Source organism: Melopsittacus undulatus, chromosome 4 (assembly GCF_012275295.1).
Source record: "Melopsittacus undulatus isolate bMelUnd1 chromosome 4, bMelUnd1.mat.Z, whole genome shotgun sequence".
NCBI classification, from domain to species: Eukaryota; Metazoa; Chordata; class Aves; order Psittaciformes; family Psittaculidae; genus Melopsittacus; species Melopsittacus undulatus.
Window position 1 is genome coordinate 77,861,607 of NC_047530.1, and position 20,446 is coordinate 77,882,052.

Here is a 20,446-nt window from a genome sequence, read left to right on the forward strand (position 1 = left end):
TATTAAGAGTGAAAAGTACTGACACAGTCTAGATAGAATCAATGTGATGAACTGCAATGACCTCCATGTATTACATACTATTTATGAATTCATTTATGAGCAATCTAGAATATTCTTTCTATGTATACAAAAATACAGAAACTGTATCTATAAAAGTACCCGATCCTGTAATTGCAATGTAAAGCAGATCTGTATGTCCAGCCAGAGGTCAGATCCGCTACAAGGAGAATTAAATCTTAGCTGTGGCATGCCAATCACTCTGACATTATTATACTTAGAAAACGTAAGCTAGTTAATTTGGTACAGACAAGCAAGAAAAGTATTAGCGTGAGCTTCACCTTTAGCTTTTCTTCAGTTTTTTACTTTCATTCACAAGGTTTTTAAAGATATTTGCTTGTTTTTACATTTCATAGGCAGAATGTTCTACATACCTGTCGTGGTTTAAACTAAATCTGCACAGTTCCCCCTTTGTTTCCCCAACTCCCGGAGAGTTAGGAAGGAGAATCCAAAGATTGTAGCCCCCACGGGTTGAGATAAGAATGGTTTAATTGCTAAGGCACAACACAAAACACTACTGCCATTACTATTACAAATAATAGTGATAAAGCCAATAACGAGTGAAAAGAATACAACACCCCACCAGCCACCGACCCATAACTCACTCCACCCTGCCCGGCCAAGCACCGCGTGCTCCTTCCTCCATTTTCCTCCAGAGCTCCACCCCTCCAGCTCTCTCCCAGTTGCATCCTGGGCATCACGTGCTATGGTATGGAATACCTCATTGGCTAGCTTGGGTCAGGTGTTCTGTCTCTCCTTCCTCCCGGACTCCCCTCCTCCCTGGCAGAGCACGTACTCAGAAAAGGCCTTGAACAAAAACACCCTCAAAACATGCTCGCTATCAAGCAACTGTTCCCAGCCCAGAAATCAAACCACAGCACTGCACCAGCTACAAGAAGGAGAAAAATGACTGCTACGGCTGAACCCATGACAATACCATACAATCATAGAGTCATTTAGGTTGAGCCCCCAAGGTATGCATGTCATCTCACAGCTATTAGCAGGGCAAGTATAATGCAATAAATATATGCTTCTTAAATGGCAGTTCAAAAGCCTGGAAGTCCTCAGAACTGAAGTCCTGTTGACATCACTAAAGACAGGATTTCACACCAGAAAGGCCATTACAGATGAAGAATCAAGATCAATCCCAGAAATAAAGCTATGTTTCAACCAGAACAGCCTAAGCCCCCTAACAGCAGCTCAGGCACCCTGACCTGGCTGGCAGCATGTAGGCAATCAGCACTGTGCAAGCACAGGTGGTATAAGCCTTTGGTCTTTTGTACTAACAAGTAGAGGTTTTGTAGGAAGGGAAGAAAAGGAAGAGAAATTAAGAACTGAATTAGGTTTCTGCAGGACATATGAAACTGCTGCCTCTTTCACTCTCTTTTAAAAAGGACAGAAGAAACAGAAGAATGTATCATGATATTGAAAATGCTAACTCTTAAATGCCATTGTTAGGAAAAAGTTTTTCCAGGAGAAGTTACATGAGTAATGAATGAAGGAGAAGGCAACTCCTTTGACTGGCTATACATTTTCCCATTAACTCTAAAGCAAATCTCCATCTAATTTTTTCAGGCTGGAATTATAGATACAAATTAAAACTTCCCCAAGATCAAAAAGGCCATCAAGATAATTCAAGTATCTTTTCCAAGGTCACCCAATCTCAGCTACACTTGCCAGTACATAATAATAGTTTTGACTAGCACACACACACACAAAAAAAATGGCCATGCAGTATGTTTAGGGATCAGAATACAACCCAAAACATGTTTGGAATAATTTTAAATCAAAACATGTAGAAAGAAAAAAGATGGGAAGTGTGGCTTGCAGACAGGCTTACTCCTCTGCTCTGCCCAACTCCAATGGGAGCAGTACAGGTGGTCATAGCTATAATTATCCTCACATGAAAAATACAATTTGGAGTTGAAAGGCACCTCTGAAATTTGGCAATGCTCCAGAAGTTTAAACTTTCTTAATGTTGCTAAACATTTCATAAACCCTCCCCCCAACACCTGCATAAGGTGCTTAAAATGTCATTACCATCTGTAATTAAATCCAGAATCCAATTACTGCAGATAGCAAATAAGGTTGGTGCTTACTGTTTGTATATATTGACCATGCTGCTTATAAAAAAAAATATCCTGACTACTAAAGCACACATAGAGGGGTGTAATATGCAGATTGTATGAAACTCTAAAGAGCAATTACAAGATAAAAAGTAATGAGGAATAATAAGGACAAATTAGTTTCAGTGAAGTAATGACACTTGAAGTTTATATTTCTCTGTGGGAAGTTCTGGGAAAAAAGTAGTCAGCAAAGAAATTAAAGTGAGGAAAAATGATGGTGAGAAGGTGAGAAATTAGTGCTTACCTAACACACTTACAGACATTCCATTTTCCTGTCAATAAATTTCAATAACATTATTAAGAAGTGTTGTGAATTCAGCTGCATTTTCAGAGCACCGAACCACAACCACACAGGTCCCTCAGACCCATTTGCAACAGCAGTTACATGAATTACACCCTGTTATTTTTAGAATGATTATATAGACCTTTCTGAATTTATCATACTGCTTTGGGCTGAATTTTATCCATGTGCTCTAATTAAATAATATTAATTAGAGCACCAACTATTACAGGTCCTCAAGTGCGGTCTTTGAAACAAAGATGTCACCCACCTATGGAAGAATAAGCTCAGAGCTTTAACCTGACCAGTCATGGAAGTTGAGGATGAAACATGTATTCTAGAAATCTCAACATTTATATAATTTATTTTTAATCTTAATTCCTGTTTCCAAAGACAAAAGACATTTAAAGAAAATATTTGAGTTGGTTTGAGAGTCTCAGGTGAAAGGGAACAGAGTATTTCAATTCTCTACATCAGATTTTGTACAGCAACATATTCTCTGAAATAAATAAGTTTCTCCCACTTTTATCAATTCAGTGGTCTTTAAATTCCAGATTGTGGTGCCATAATGATTATTTAAGGACTGTTAGTCTGTCAAGTAAATGGATACATTTTGGCACATGCAGTATATATTTTGTGGACATGATACAACAGCGGAGGCAGAGCCATCAGGGCATACTGAGTCAACAGAAGCTCTCCATGCATAAATTAGACTATACAAAGTAATAATGCATACTAGACTTTTCAAAGATAAAACAGTTAATTTCTTAAATCACCAGGAAGGAAACATACTACTCACTGCATGTAAAGGGTATAGCCTCTGTTTCTGTGACCAGCCTGTGGTGACGGTGTGACCAGACCTTCAATTACACTTCATATCATCATAAAGGCCCCAGAAATAGTTACCTGAAAATGCTGAATTTCTGTCTGATCCTCTCTCTCTGATGAGGTTTTCAAATTTGTTCAGATTAGTAAACAAAGAGAAAACACAACCAAGCTTTTCACGAACATGGGGAAACCCTTGATATGGTAGTGAGTATACAATACACTCTAACAATTAATTGCACCAATTTTTCAAAATTGGATTCCAAAAGAAGAGACTAACATGCTTGTGAGAACAGCAAACACCATACCTACTACTATCATTATTCTTCAAAAAGCTTTTTATCTTTTCAAATTGTAAGTCATTGGGCTTAATTTTCCTCTTTATTATAATAATTCCATTGATTTTGGTGGACCTAGTATTAACAAACTCAGTTACCATTATGTTGATGAAGCTTACATTTTCAAGAAAAAAATAGGTCTCTTTTCACAAATGCTCTTTTCATTTTCCTTTTTTCATATTTCACAATGTTGGGGTTTTCTATCTAGCCAACTAAGGAGGATTTGGAAATTTCCTATGCCTGTGCCCACCATGTTCGCTTGAGTAGGTACTTGTTCATTTGACAACTGATGGACTGTAAGTGAGGCAGTGTTACCGTATTGAAGTTTAGAAGCTAACTCAACTGCTATCATATACATTTTTCTTCAGTAATAATTCCTGTAAAGCAGGAATACTTGAAGCAGATCTTTATATACTGTTGTGACATAGAACACACTTTAATGTGCTGCTTCCAGTCCACTGGAATTGCATTTTTTTACATGGAGTTATAGGTATTAACAATATATTCTTATTTCCTTCAAGCTGACATTAAAGAAATACCACTAAGATAACAATACTTTGTAAAAGAGGTTCTATATGACTTCAAAATGGAAACTTTTCTTTTGAGACCTGTTATCTCCACTTAATATCAAATTTTTCCTTAGCTTACTGGACAAGACTGAAAAAAAGGTAAAGAATAAATATGAAAATAAATATTATGCAATTTGAGATATTATTGGTTTCAGTTATTCAGCTTTTTCCTAGAAAAAAAACAATTTATGATTTAATACTAATGTAAACTGGAAAAAAACATTCCTTAAAATGTTTCACACACAGTTTCTTTCTCCCAGACATCTACAGAGTGGACTTCATCTGAGTTAGCTATGAACCCTAATAATAATGATATATGAATGAAATTATTCTATAGTATCTACAGATCTGGGACATAAACATTCACACCAATATCTTCTTTTCAACAAACAAAGGTGGCATTAAGAATCACAATTACAAAAGACATAATGAGTAGGCACAACAAGTAAATACTAAGACTGTGAGGTTACTCGTTAAAACATTATTTTTTTAACATAGCACTTGCCTGCTTTTGGAAACATCACTCCCAGGCTTTTAGAATGAACAAGCATCTCCAGCTACAAAAGAAACAAAAATAAAAAAAGTTTAACAAATACAAAATTTACAGAAGAAACATAGTTAAGAATCACAAGAAGAAAAAAAAAAGTGAACTTAACCTACCATTAATGCATCCTGACTGACATGTAGGTACTCTGTTTTATATTGATGGAGAAAGATTTTTCCAGTCACATAAAACATATTGGTGGGTAATTCTCAGGGACTGGCAAGCTTCCTGCTAGTTTTGAGGCTTTTCTTCCTTTCATAGCAATTTTAGTTTAATTTTTGATGGTGCAGATGCAATAAACATGCATCAGAAAAGGCAAATGTCAATACCAGCCTTCATCTACTGTTTTTACTTGCAGTTCTTTCCATTCAAAACACAGACCTGGCTAAGCAGGAAGAGGGTTATTAGCTTCATGGTTACAAAGTCAATAGAAACCAAATTCTAAAAGGATACCAAATCCTCGTGATACACAGAAGGTTGCATGCTCAGTGACCCATACTATTCTCTAAAAATCAGATCAGGGAAATTAGTCTTTTCTGGTGATTAGTTTATTTGCTTTAACGCAAAGCAGTGAAAGAAGTTTAGTGAAACATGTAGCTACACAAAACTATTTTCTGAAGTATACAGAATTAAATGCTAGGAAAGTTTGCAAAACTATACAGCTGATTTAAATTGATCAAAGCCAGACACTCTAGATGTATGCCTATACCTTCTTTACATCACACTGTGTGTAGGCACTGAAGGGAATTTCATCCTTAAATCTTATTAAATATGAAACAAAAACAAAAGCCCTGAACAAATAACCCCCTTCCCCAAATACTCATACACACATGATAAATAACAAATTAATGACAGAACCAAAACCTGTGAAATGTTAAAAGGTCTGATTTAAACTGACCAAGTTCAGGGCAAAACTATGATGTCTTTATGTCATGCTTTATGTTGTGTAACGAAACCATGATCTCCCAGTGCAGAATGTTCAACCAATTGTGAAAGAAAACTGAAACATGATAACAAGATTTATGCTAAATCAGTAACTGAAAAGATGGGTAAATTACTAAAAACAACCAGTTGGATACTAGCATGGACTAAGGACCACAACGACATCCATGAGTGCCCTGGTACCCATATCCCTTCAAGTGGCATCAATGTAATCATTCATGGAAAGACACAAGATGCTACCAGGGGTTCTGCCCCCAAGTGCCTTCAAGACACTGAAACTAAGATCTCCTTTGGTAAGCTAGTAAACTTCACAAATGCACAACCAGATCTTAAATTTCGCCACCTTTCAAGGCCATCTAGAAAAGAGGTGATAACCCATAGCTAACAGTACAGTCTTCCTATCTGTTGCTAAAATAAATAACTAGCAAGCATTTTAAAAATAGAAGGATCAAATAAACATAAAATGTCATAGTGAGATTTCTAAGGCAAAAATAATCTACCATACTGTTGCAACACATGGATGATTGCAGTGTGAAACTGATCCAGCACATCTCTTGCATGCCATGAGTACTTGAAAAATACATCTCCCATACTCTCATAGGCTTCACTTCTGCAATCTGTACTGGGTATTAGAGATCCTCAAAGGAGAAATCTAGATTCACCCCATGTCAGCTAAGAATCACAGGTTTATAGTTTGGTACTACAGAATCACAGAATCATTTAGGTTGGAAAAGACACTTGAGATCATCAAGTCTAACTGCTAACCTAGCACTGCCAAATCTATCCCTAAACCATGTCTTTAAGCACCACATCTATAAGTCTTCAAAGTACCTCCAGGGATGGTGATGCCACCACCTCCCGGGGCATCGTGTTCCAATGCTTGACAATCCTTCTGGTGATGAATTTTTTCCTAAAATCCAATGTAAACCTCCCCTGGCACAATATGAAGTCCTTTCCTCTTGATTGTTTGTTCCTACTACTTTTTACTTGGGAGAAAACACTGACTCCCACCTCTCTACAACCTCCTTTCAGGTAGTTGCAGAGAGTGATAAGGTCTCCCCTGAGCCTCCTTTACTCCAGGCTATAATAAAAACCCAGTTCTGTCAGCTGTTCTGGTTCTGGGCCAGCAGATGTGAACATGCAGCTTCTTACATCTTCCTCTATAACATGACTGCACCCTGCCCCAGGTGCTACCCTGAGGTTCAGTTTTTAATCTACCAGTAAAAGTCAAAGTACATTTTTGGCCTATAGGTCACAGAGGGAAAAGAAGGAGGATGTTCTGTCCCAGATTTTGTTATATATACACTCCTAAACATAAATTATTAACGTTCAAACATCATACATTTCACAACCTTGTTCTATGCACTGCCTGATTTCCCACAGATTTCTCTCCTGCCTCTAACTTGCCCCTCCACAGACATCAGACATCCATCACAGGTCTCCTCAGCCTCTGCTTTCTCTGGATATCTGCACTTTTGCCCTTACTCTCACCTTTGTGATATTTCCTAGTTCTTCCCTTTGCTTCTGTCTTTCTCTCCTCTAGCCTTCTACTGAACTACTTTCAGCTCTTTTGCTATGGTTTTTCAGGCTTTCCAATATTTCCTTCTTATGTCTCCACCTGTCTGGCCCACATGCCTATGCTTTGTTAACTACCCATCCACTAACAAGGGGAGAGATGAACAACAGCTGAAACTTGGCTTTCGCCCAGAAAGAGCAGGATCTGTATGGGTGAATACCAGCTGCTGACTATCATGAGACTTTTCTGAAGCTAATGCAATTGATATTTCACCTTTCATGTTTGCGTGAAACTGCCTAATACACAACAAAACTAGAAGGCAGAAGGAAAGACAAACAGAAAACCACATTAAAAACAAATGCCTAAAACTTCTGCACTCTTTAAAATAGTTAGCAAAAATAACGACAATTTTCAAAAGTGATGTACTACCTATACTGAGGTCTAAGATCTGAACTCCAGAATTCATTTATTTATAAAGGAGTCATTATAATTACTTTCATTTTTCATCAGACTTCCTTATTCTCCTTCTTGTAACACCCACCCCTTGTGGAAAGTAAAAATCTGCATGGGGACTCCAGCACCTCCTCAGTGCCACATTGCAGCTGGCCAGAAATAAAGGAATAGAGCATTAAATTAAATATGGTCTTCCTCATAGCTGTGCTGTGCATTCCTCCCTTTAGAGTGCTTCCAACTGAAGATGGCTTGACAAGTCCAGCTGAGGTAATAGAAAAATGCCCACTCGAACAACAGCTCAGTCCCTTCCTTCTTCCCCACCTTCATCAAACTACAGAAAACACAAGGTGCACTTCTCTTCCATGAAACTTACACCCCTCTTACCAGAAGAATAAATCTCATTTTCATCTGGATTAACCCACAACACGGCAAATCTTGAGAGAAGAAAACCAAAGCATATATGGTGATATATTTCTTCCATATTCATATCAATTTAAAGATATTGTACAAAGTGTTGTCCTGGTTTCAGCTGGGATAGAGCTAATTTTCTTCCTACTAGCTAGTACAGTGCTGTGTTTTGGATTTAGTATGAGAATAATGTTGATAATACACTGATGTTTTTAGTTACTGTTAAATGGTGTTTATACTAAGACAAGGACTTTTCAGCTTATCATGCCTTGACAGTGAGTAGGCAGGGGGTGCACAGGAAGTTGGGAGGAGGCACAGCTGGGACAACTGACCCCAACTGACCAAAGGGATATTCCAGACCATAGCATCATTCTCAGTATAGAAACCAGGAGCAAAGCTGGCTGGGGCCACTGCTTGGGAACTGGCTGGGCATTGGTCAGCAGCTGGGGAGCAATTGCATTGTGCATTGCTTGTTTCATTTGCTCTTTTTTTAATCATTATTATTACCTTTTTTTTCTCCCTTTTCTATCCCATTAAACTGTCTGTATCTCAACCAACAGTTTTCCCCAGTTTTACTCTTCTGATTGGTGTTCCTGCCTGTGGCAGAGGGGTGGTACTAGATGATCTTTAAGGTCCCTTCATACCCAAACCATTCTATGATTCTGTGATTCTCTACTCCATCCCACTGAGGGGAGTGAGCAAACAGCTGCTTAGTTGCCAGCTGTGGTTAAACCATGACAGCTGTGTACAGAATGGTTTGAGAAATAAAAACAAAACTCTGTACTGATACTGTAAAACATTTCAAAAAGCATTGAGGCTGGGTAATCTTGCCTTGGCCCTGACACAGTGGTGCCATGGTAGTGTCAGGATGCTTATAAAGATGTAAGGAAACCCTCAGGGAAGCATGCAGGGCTCATCAGCAAGCAACCAAACTGAGAGTGCCTTCCTGGAAGAATAGCTGCAGGAGCATTCTTCTGTGCCTCACTCCTTCCCAGGTTATGAGATTTTACTTCATCCAGAGAAGTCTGAAAATCTGCAATGATAATGAAAATGTTAATGCAATCTGAGCTACCTCAGGCCTAGTGGGGCTAACTATTAAAATCTCATGAAAAACACAATGAAGCAATTTTTTATTATTATTTTTATGCACTAACCACAGAAGAAGGCGATTTATCAAAAACATTCACTACATCTGACTAATAGTTTTGTACATTACAGGAATCCACAAATAACTGATGAATACTGATAAGCTGTAAACCATTTCTCTTCTTGTAAATACTGCAAACCATCCAACAGTGCTGCTAATACTGCTGCAAGAAAATCAATGAAAAAAATAAAGAAATAAAAGCTTAAAGCATTTCAGAAGTATAAAAAAAAAAGCCTTTTCACTATTTTTCATATTTGTGTTGCTTTCCTTCCTCTCTCAAAAACCATGAGTCATGCAGCTGTGTGGTTATAGGTTGCAATCTGGGGGGATCACATTGTTTAAACTGCATTCATCCTAGTTACAGCTCAAATGGCAGAGCCCTAAAGGAACAGCAAAGTACTGTGAAAGTTATCTACTCTGCTCAGAGCATTTTGCCCCTTGAATCAGAGCTGAACCAATGTACCATTAAAACATTAGGCAACACAGAGCTTCTGTGTTAGATAAGTTACAGCTCAAAGAAAACTGATAAGCAGTGTTGCTTCGCCAGAGCAGTGGTGATGTGGCACTGAAGAGGAAAAGCTAAGCAGCCCCTCCCCACCATGTAACAGGGAAAACAGCTTGCACTACACTGTGCTGGTGAATGACATGCCTCCGAGTGCTCCTGCTAATGCCCCTGCTATTGTGTTATTCAGGAAACAAGCAGCAAATTTTCTGCTTTGTGTTACTTGTCATCATAGTGGCTTCTCATTGAAACTACAAATATTATCAATAAAAAGATAAAACCATGATCCTGACCGACTGCTGCTATTGAGGCAGGATATTAAAGATCTGATTGTTGTGCTATCCATGTGCCGACACAAACATCTGCCCAATTATATTTTTTCTAAAGATGTGAATTCTGTGATGCAATGGACTTGCATCTTTACTTTGTAAAAGTAACCCCAATATTAAAACAATGAGCCATTTTAGATGTTGAATACCTGAAGTGCAAAAGAACACAAATGAAATTTTACCTGAGAATCATAAAACATTTTAAAAACAGTAATGGTTGAAATTCAACCTTGTACAGGGGGCAGCACTGGCTGTACATCACTTAAGCCCTATTTAAGACTTCAAAATAGGATTTAAGTGAAACTTCGCTGGTGCATGACATTTGTGCTGACACTGTGCAGAGCTGAGTGCAACCCATTAATGACTTAACCTTCGCAAGCAAGCATCCCTTTGAGGATCATTATTTTTACTGCATCCATAGCTTTAGGTAAAAAAAAAAAAATAAAAGGACTGTCTTTTGCACTGCTGTTTGACATTATGACGAGCCTGGTGGCATGGTCATGTTGGATAGTTCCACCTCTCATTCTCATGCTTCTCTGTGCTATGGCATGTCACGCTGTCCTCTAAGCTGTGCTCCCATCCAGTTACCTGGGTCAGCAGAAGTGTTACCACTAGAGACCTTTTAACACAAAGCTGCAGCTTCAGTTAATTGATTCCATGAGTCGTATAATGCTCACTGATACATCTTGCAGTGCTTGGTGCACAGGGCAATTGTTCAGTGGAAGTTTGCTACTTCCCATTTTGACAACCACTGTGCTCTTTTCAAGAGAAATTCACAGGGGGGCAAGGGAGACCCCAAGAAAAAGAATTAAACCAAAATAATCAGGTACAACAACAACAAAATCTCCGATCAACTAGAACAGCATGGAAGTGTTACTCTCTAAAGCTTTATATCTATTTCACCCTTTCAGAGCAAGCTTTGGCAACTACAAGTTTAGAGAATGGGGGCCTCTGTGACATCCATGCCTCCAACTGCACCAGGATTCGGGTGTTTGGCCTTGGCTTCAAAGAGTCACCCAACCTGCACTGCAAGGTCACCAGATTAATTGTAAGCAGCTTGCCAAGGGTTTGTACAGTACTGATGATACAGTCAAATTTTGACACATTCATATTAAAATCTTTTACCATGAACTGTGCCAAGTGCCATCATCTCTCATTGCCACAGCAGGGTGCAAATACCTCCAAAGCCCACTGCAAATATATTTGCTTCAAGTGAGGGGGGGTGAAGAGCCTCAGCCCTTTCCAGGACTGGTTCCTTGGAAATGCACAGCTATGTGTTCTTGCCAATTTTCTCTGTGGGGTTTTGTTTAACTCTTGTTTGGTTCAGCTGCACTGCAGTCCAGTGAAGCCTGAAATCACAATATTATTTCTCATTGTGTGCATCTGGAATCAGTATGCTTGGTTGTTTTCCTAAACACATTTGAATGCTAAGTTTTGTGGTTAAATATAAGGTTTCCACAACATAGTTACAGAGGTTCTTATTTGCATTTTTTTACTCATAGTTCAATACCAAATCAGAAATTTTAATGAGTATTATACCCACCTCTTTTGCTAAAACTATCATTTTATTATAAACAACTATACACAGGCAATGCTAGGATTGAATTATTTGGTATTTCAGCATACTTGTGTTTGATTCATCTCATAAATCCACCTCATAAAAGACAGCCTGGTTCCCATTCAGTGCTAACATGCTAATGAGGCACAGCTGAGATTTGCCTCCTATGCCTACTTAACAAGCAGTGATGTCCTGTGCAGCTGGTCTAGATAAGTAGCTGACATCATGTTCAAGGATCAATAAGTGGGATGCTGAGCTCCAGGAACAGACACAAAGTTGCTCCACCATGTTACCCTGTCTCATCCCAGCTGCTCATCCCAAGCACAGAACACAGAACTTCCTAAATCATTTGACTGCCTGCATGCATAGAGGAGCATGGCTTGATCCTTACTGTGGCTAGAGTAACAGCATCATCTCTTTCAAATAAACCATCTGGAACTGCCTTATATTATTAATTAGAAATATAAACATATGTCGACAATTTGAATTTCTCTATATGAGCTTTCATTTTCTGCACCTTCCTTCTGTTTTACTGTAGCATCTCAATGGCGAATGGATATCAAGAGAACAAGAAACCACAAAAGCAGATTTTCTCAGCTCTGAGGCTGTTGACTGTGAAATTCCTTTCCTGAACATTACAGAGCCAGAGGCTGTGCACTTTGCGACTGGTGATGAACCGTTCGCAAGATGGCAAGTGAAAGTAGGAACTTCTTATGTTTCTAAGAAATTATTTAGTAGGAGAAAATCAGTTGTCATGGTAAATTAAAATGCAAAGAACAATTTGCTTCCCTTCAGAAATGAAAATGCCTGTAAAAATACTAATGTTAATGTCACGTAGGGAATAAAACAAACCAACTCACAAACAACTAAAACAATAGGAGTTAAACACAGGTGTCTTTGTAGGCAATACAGAAGTGCAAATTAAAATAATTTCTCCAGGTGATCACCCGAGATTGATGCAGTCATACTGATCAATTGTTAACCATCATTAGTATTTCATTTCTGGAAATCCCAGCTGAAACTCCTTATTAGGTAGCAGGTATAAGACAGATGTGACACCCTTGTAGCAAGACTGATGTGCACCCAGTGCAGGAGCAGAGCACTGTCCAGCTCCTGGACAGCAAGTGGTGTATGGCACAGCGTGAGCAGAGGTGTCTTGGTTTTGGTCTTGAATGACTGCAGGAAGAGGTGTGTGCAGTACCTAATCCTGCCAGGTGATCTGCTGCAGTTTTAGTCCCTTTTGTTCATAAAATGATACCTACTTTCTAAATATTTCAGTGCCTTACTGACCCTGTGCCTGCTACCCCTGGTACCACTTTGAGCCCAGATGGTTATTTTCTGCAGCTTCGCTGTTTTTTTAAAAGACAGGTCATTTAAAGGCTCTACAGCTGAGAAAATTATATTGTTGTTGTAGGAAATTGCAGATGTGCTTTGAAAATTGCAGCATGTTAAATGAAACACGTAAAACACTCACTTACTGGGGTGCTACTGCCTGTCCTGCACTCCACAGCTGTCTGTACACCAGACTAAGATGTTTTGCCATGTGGCTTGGGGAAACAGAAAGAAGTTTGGTGTTGCTCATTTTCAGTCATTTATTTTAAATAGGTAGGGATTTGTCTTTCAAGAGATTAGTGTGAGATCTCTGTGGGAGCAGAGCCTGATCATCAGCTGCTGGGATGGACCTTAGACCTTCCTTCTGAAGAAGGTGCTGTCAGAGGGCAGTCCCTCTGCTTCATGCTCCATTTCTCAGATACTAAACTCTGCCAGCTGTGAGATGAAATACTGAAATAAGGATCTGAGAGGCCAGCCTTGAGTTTCCTGGCCCAAGAGGACAGCTAATAGTTTTGCACTCATATAAGGCTGTTTCTCCAGTGTAAACAACACAGCTTCCTTAAAGCTCAGGTGTATTGCAATGCAGTTTGCTCTCAAGTTACTGCCTTTCAGCCTTCAGAAGGTCTGAAAATATTTTTTCTATCTCCCCATCAAGACAGCTATATAATGTCTCATTCCTTGCACTGAAGTTCAGGAAAACCTCTGCACCTGTAAGCCTTCTTCCCTTTCCCTCTCCTTCAAACCCTGCAGAAAAATAGGTTGATGGCTATGCAGGAAATGTGCAATTAAATCATCTCTGTCCACATGCGAATCCTAATTCTCCTGTGGATCTTTTTGCTGATTGAATTGGGAAGGCAGAGCTCAGTCCTCAATGTCATAGGCAGCAGAGAGAAAAAAATGACAGTGCTTTTCAAGATAAAAAATTATTTGAAACTAATTCCACAGATGTTCAAAAATTCATGTTCTGGAAAAATCCTGTTGAGATTTCCTGCAACATTGATATTCTAGATGGTGTTAATAGATACTTTAAAAACTGTAGGTTAAATAGTTTGCAGACCTAAAATCAAAACAGTTCTTTCTGGAAATATCACTTTCCGATATTTTCAGAATCTCTCCCCACTCCCAAATCAAATTTCAGAGGAATCAGCACATAAATTTCTCATAAGCCTCTTTCACAACCAACACTGGGGGAGTAAGGACTTGACAAGCTTTTCTCAGTGCTCTTTCATTTTATCTGCTCCTGTATTCATGTTTCAGATTTTGTTCATTCCTTCCATGACATGCTGCCAAACCTAGATAAGAAAATACACAGGGCTGCACCAGAGTGTTCGGTATAATTAGTTTAGATATCAAAATACAAACTCCTATTTGGACAGCAAATGAGATGGGCTGTCCACAGAGTTGCCTGGGCAAAGAGGTGAAAGAGATTGGCAGGCACTGATCTAATTTGGGAACTAGGCCTCTGGCTTATCCTTAAGTCTTTATAATTTCTTGTATTTGTCAAGAGAAGAAAAAAAGCCAGTGAGGCAGAAACTGAATTTGAATTCAGCAAGTTTTTGCATCTTTCTTTTTTCATTTACAAACATTTGTACAAGTCAAACTGTATGTAGATTATGAGTGACACAAATAGCCAAGATTGTTTTGTGATGAATGAAATACTTCAGGCAGAAGTGTCAGACTTCCTGATTGTCCTGATTGCTTATCAAGAAGAAGCATCTCTTTCTCTCCAGATGATACGTATGTTCAAGAATCAAGCTACAACTCTGAGCATGTCTTTGGCTTTTAAGGACCAACTGAATTTGAAGAGAGGTTTGCTCAGCTTGGGTCTCATTGAAGTATTTGTTCCACATCACTAAGGTGACTAATGAAAAAGCAATTAAAATAGCTATAAAACAACCCAATTCTGAAAAGACACCAAAATGGGTGTTTATAATGGAATGTAGAAAAAAATACAGATTTAAAAAAAAAATCCAATTGGCCAGAATTATATTTCACTCACAATGTTCACTTCAGACAGAACAATTAGTGCAACTTTCTAGCTTTTTATATTTTTCCCTATCTACCCATTCGTTCATCCATCATTAGTGCACTAGTATTGAGACAACATTGGATGCTTTGGTAAAAGACTCAAATGAAAAGAAATGTAAATTGCATTAGAAATAACATATTCTTAATGGAGATCTTGCTGCCAATAAGCAGTCTTTCTGAAGCACAGGTTTTGAGGGGGGTTGCCTATTGCTTATTTTTTCTGTTCTCAAACTGCAGGGTAAGTTCTTCTTTTAAAGAGTTTTTACCTTCAGTATAACACACAAAGATCTAATATTGCAAGTGAATATGATGCCTAGGAAAAAAAAACACTATTATTTTTCTTAAAGCTATACCAATGAATTTTACTGATTTTTTAGACCAATTTAAACTTTTACTCCTTGCACTTTCAGTTATTTTTGTTTGATTTAATACACATTCTTTATGTGAACTGAGATTATTAATTGATAAAAAAACTTTATATTCTTGACCATGTAAAAGTCTCTTGAAAAGGGATGAGGATTTCTCAGCTTTGGGGTAGCAACAGAGATAGAGGAGGGCTTGGGGGTTGCTTTTATAGCAAGAGGACAGGAGAGCACCTGACTGATCCAAAACAAAAGCCTTGTTCAATCTGCTAAACAGTGGCTTTAGTTTGACTATGAGAAACCAAACACCTAAAAAATACTGGAAAGAAAGGGCTTTGCTTTCTTGCTGGAGGTCATCAGTGTTTACAGCATAGCTTTTAGCAGTGTTTTGGGGTGCTGTTTAACATTCACACCTCTAAAAAGGTGTCACAAGGGTTTCTCAAAAACTAACCCTTTTCACACTGGTCTCACATCTTTCCATTTATATTGTAGAAAAATTAAAATATAAACTCAGTTAACCCCTTCTCCTCGTGTAAGCATTCATATATGAAAACCACCATGCTATATTAAGGCTTTCTAAATCACCTACATGTCCAGGAAACTGTGACTGTGAGCTGGGACAAGAGGTGACTGTTGTAATTTACATTCCTATGGAAATGGGAGTGTTGCTCTCTGGTATTATCCATCCTAGCACTTTTTTAAGGTTAATTTAAAATCACATATAGAATAAAAAAACCTCTTTTTTTGGTTCTTTTTTTTTTTTTTTTTTTACCCCAAGGTGTTTACTCATTTGCCATTATTACAAAATGGTCCTGAATTTCAGCCAAAAAATCTTAATTTCATTTCACGACTCCTTGAAAGATTGTAGCACTTAAGTACATTTTCCACTGGATGTTGAAAGAAAAAAAAACAGGCAACTCAGAAAAAACCTAACAGCAATGAGAAAAGTTAAATGTCAACCGAGCCAAAAGATCTTCTGGTTATTAATGAACAGTTTCCAGTTTGGAGCACTAAACGATTTGTTAGCTTGCAGGAGAGCCACTCACAAGTGGTTTAATTTATCTTGCTGGCAAGCATCCAGTTCAAGGGGGCAATGGTATATGCTCCAAAATGAGCAGACAGTCTCCATATGGAACATTATTACTTATTTTGTATCATTTAGATCTCTAACGATGGCTTCCAGTACAGTAATTCCAGAGTGCTGACCCTGTACGATGCGGTCTGCCAGGCCTGCCAATTCCAACCAACCGGACTTTGTAAATTAAAGGTAATTTAAAGATCATAAAGGTTTAATATGGATTGTTCATCTCTTCCTTAGCCCTCTCCCTCCCTTTGATGTACTGTGTGTAATAACTGCTTTAGAAGAGGAAAATCTATTTCATAGGTCAGCTGCATAGCCTCTTTCCTCTTCTCTCCTTCACATTCTCCTGTCTGCGATTTTTCTTTTATTCATATTTATGTGGGGTATAAATACCTGATACATCACACTTTATGAAGGACCTTTCTCAAGCAGACTCTTCCAGAAAGACCTTGGTTGACTGTTTATACTTTGCAGTTTTTAATGGAAGCAAATAAGACTGAGGAGTCTCCCCTGAAAGGCAGCTTAACTTTACTTTTGAAGTGCCTCTGCTATTTTAGCTCTTCCAGCCTGTTTGGTGACGGCACCGTAACTGTAAGGTATATAATTTCTATACCTATCTCCTGCCTTAGCAAGAGGTACACTGCATGTTATACAGTTTTTGTCATGTGAAAACACCCTGCTTTCCTACCAAGCAAGTAATAGGAGGCCACAGGTCTGCATTTTCATAAAATGGAGGTTAATCAGGTACATCTTAACTCATTTGCTCACTATTCTCACTAACACTAATGGGAAAATAGATTTTCAGACTTCCACTGATTGCAAGAACGTACCAGTTACCAAGATAAAATGAAACCTCACATTTTTTCAAACATACCAGTGAATAGAAATTACTTTATAGGCCCATGTTGTGAGTTGACCCTGGCTTGACACCCGGTGCCCACCAAAGCTGCTCTTTCACTGCCCTCCTCAGCTGGACAGGGGAGAGAAAATATGACAAAAGGCTGCAGGTTGAAGTAACAGCAAGGAGAGATCATTCACCGGTTACTGACATGGGCAAAATAGACTCCACTTGGGAAATTATTTATTACCAACCAAATTAGAGCAGAATAAAAAGAAATAAAGACTACATCTTAAGCACACTTTCCCTCCACCCCTTCTTCCTGGACTTTACTCCTGAGTTCTACCTCCTTCCCCCACAATGGCATAGGTGGATGGGGAACAGGCATTGTGGTCAGTTCATCACACCTTGTCTCTGCCGCTCCTTCCTCCTCAGGGGAGAACTCATCACACTCTTCCCCTGCTCCAGTGTGGGGCTCCTCCCACAAGAGACAGTCCTTCATGGACTTCTCCAACATGAGTCCTTCCCACAGGCTGCAGTTCTTCATGAACTGCTCCAGTGTGGGTCCCTTCCACAGGTGCAGCCCTTCAGGAACAGGCTGCTCCAGCGTGGGTCCCTTCCATGGGTGCAGTCCTTCAGGAACAGGCTGCTCCAGCATGGGTCCCCCACAGGGTCACAACTCCTGCAGCAAACCTGCTCCAGCACAAGCTCTTCTTTCCATGGGGCCACGGGTCCTGTCAGAAGCCTGCTCCAGCATGGGCTGCCCACAGGGTCACAGCCTCCTTTGGGCACTCCCTGTTCCAGCACTGGGGCCTCCATGGGCTGCAGGTGGACCTCCGCAGGCTGCATGGGGGCCAACCTGCTTCTCCATGGGCTGCACCATGGACTTCCAGGGCTGCAGGGGAGTCTCTGCTCTGGTGCCTGGAGCACCTCCTTTGCACTGACCTCAGTGTCTGCAGAGCTGCTGCTCTCAGAGGTTCTCACTCTCTCCCACTGCAATTGCTGTTGTGCAGTTTTTCTCCGTGTTAATGCCCAGAGGCACCACCACTGTCACTGATGTGCTCAGCCTAGGCCAGCAGTGGGTCTGTCTTGGAGCTGGCTGGCATTGGCTTCCTTGGACATGGGAGAAGCTTCAAGAAGCTTCTCACAGAAGCCACCCCTGTAGCTCCCTGCTACTGAAACCTTGTCATGCAAACCCAATACACCCCAAATGACGGCAAAGACATTTAAATTTCAGACTAAAATAATTGTGCCAGAATCATTTCAATTAATGCTAGGGTAGGGTTTTTTTGTTAAAGGCTTTCTTTATTCTTACATTTTTGAAACTCATAAATATATGTATTTTTTTCCTCAATATGCTGGTATTGTCTAGGGATAATAATTTCTATTCCAAGATGCTTGAAGGGACTATTTGAACTAGGTTTCAATTGCATAAGACCACATTCTAATTACTCCTCTTATACCATTACTTATTAATACCTAAATTGCTTTCAGAAAAGGTGTTTCAATTAGGTGACATTTTATATCAAGCCATTTCACGTTCTGTGTTCTTTTATGGACCCCATTCTGTACCACACTCGTATCAGAAAAGAAAATAATCTTTTTCATCGGAACATCAAGCCTTTGAAAACAACAATATAATAAAATTTAATTAACATACAGATTTTAACGTTGAAGATCTGCCATGTTCTGTCACATTGGGAGAATTATGAGTCCTTTTTTTTTTCTCTACCTTATCCATTACTCTTAAAGCAGCATCATTTAAAATACTGACTAATATACTTTGCAATAGAAGTTTGAGAAACTAATAAAACAGTAGATAGAAACCACACAGCCAGTAACAGGACACACATTAGTCTCAAAAAAGCAATGTGTATGCAAAGGAATATTCAAAGGAGACTTCTCCCCCTTACTGTCCCACTGTGATGGTGCCATCCCCCATGTTCCCAACAGCACTCCATGTTTTGCTGGGAATTTGCACTGTTGGATAAAGTCCCATCTGCAGGTGTGCCCCAACACAGGCTGCAAGCAAAAGGCACAGGACCTTGTCATGGTGCAGATGTTTAATTACATCTGTTAATTATGTCGCTGTGTTTGCTTCTCAGACAATACAAGTGTCTTCAGCCTGTGGGGAAGCCACAGGGCCTCTCTGACACCAGTGGCCACCCAAAGTAGGAGAAGACCAAGTCAGCTTCAAAGGCTGCTGTGCACACACTGCACTACATGAACCTTTGCTGGGGTGTTCTGCTCAACGCAGGCACCATTGATGTGTCTTGCTGCTGTTTACAACTATCTTATGGAAGCCTAAACTCTAATGCACTTCTTTATTCTGATCTTATCTCATTGCTTTTTCGTATTTTTACAAAGCACTTACCTAAGTTACCAGAACAGGATTCCAGAATTTCAAACGGAGCTTTTCCAATCCCAGGATCTTTTAGTCTCATGTAGCTCACTTTTGAGGGCTACTTAATAGCCAACATGTTATTAGTCACAGCTGGAAACAATGATCATATACACTACATAAGTGTGGAAATAGAAATAAAAAAGTATCACATTCTGCTGCAGTCCTCCACAACAAGCTGAAGCTAAACATTCACCATATGTGAATGAATTCACCATATGAATTCACCTAAGCTAAACACCATAAACACTGGTGCCTAAGCTAAAATGCTCAAAGCCACAAGCCACACATTCAAACTGAAACAGGAAAATTTACATCATGTTTCTCCCCGTCAGGAGAAAGTACCAGCATTTAAATTGCTACTATTTTATTGTTTCGAGTCAGGTGAGTTTCTGCTCATCTCCAGAAATTATGAACTGCTAATTTCTTCCTTATTTCTTTTTTTTTTTTTTTTGCCTCCACCGTTCATCTGGTTTTATTTCCTTTTTCATCAGGAAAATACATGGACTTTGCTATGGTGAAGGAAAGTCAAGCCCTACCAGTCCTTGTCTTCTCTGTGAACCTGACATTTCAAAGTTCACCTGGTCTATTAATGAAAGTAAGACAGCTCTTCTCTAAGATTTAGAAGCACTTACCTGGGAATTTATGACTTGGTCTATGAAATACATGGTTCCTTCTTTTGGATAATGTGAATCTATACAGTATAATGTGCATGGACAGACTGCAATGAGAATAATTGGATGCACCAGAAATGCAGACTGACCAGAAGCAGACATTTCTCCACTGCATACACTATGTATCTGTGCATGT

At 39.2% G+C, this 20,446-nt stretch overlaps 1 pseudogene; it reads left to right on the plus strand.

The window, feature by feature from the left end:
- The window catches only part of LOC106023561 (von Willebrand factor D and EGF domain-containing protein-like), a 185,163-nt pseudogene that overhangs the window by 92,790 nt on the left and 71,927 nt on the right, over positions 1–20,446 (plus strand).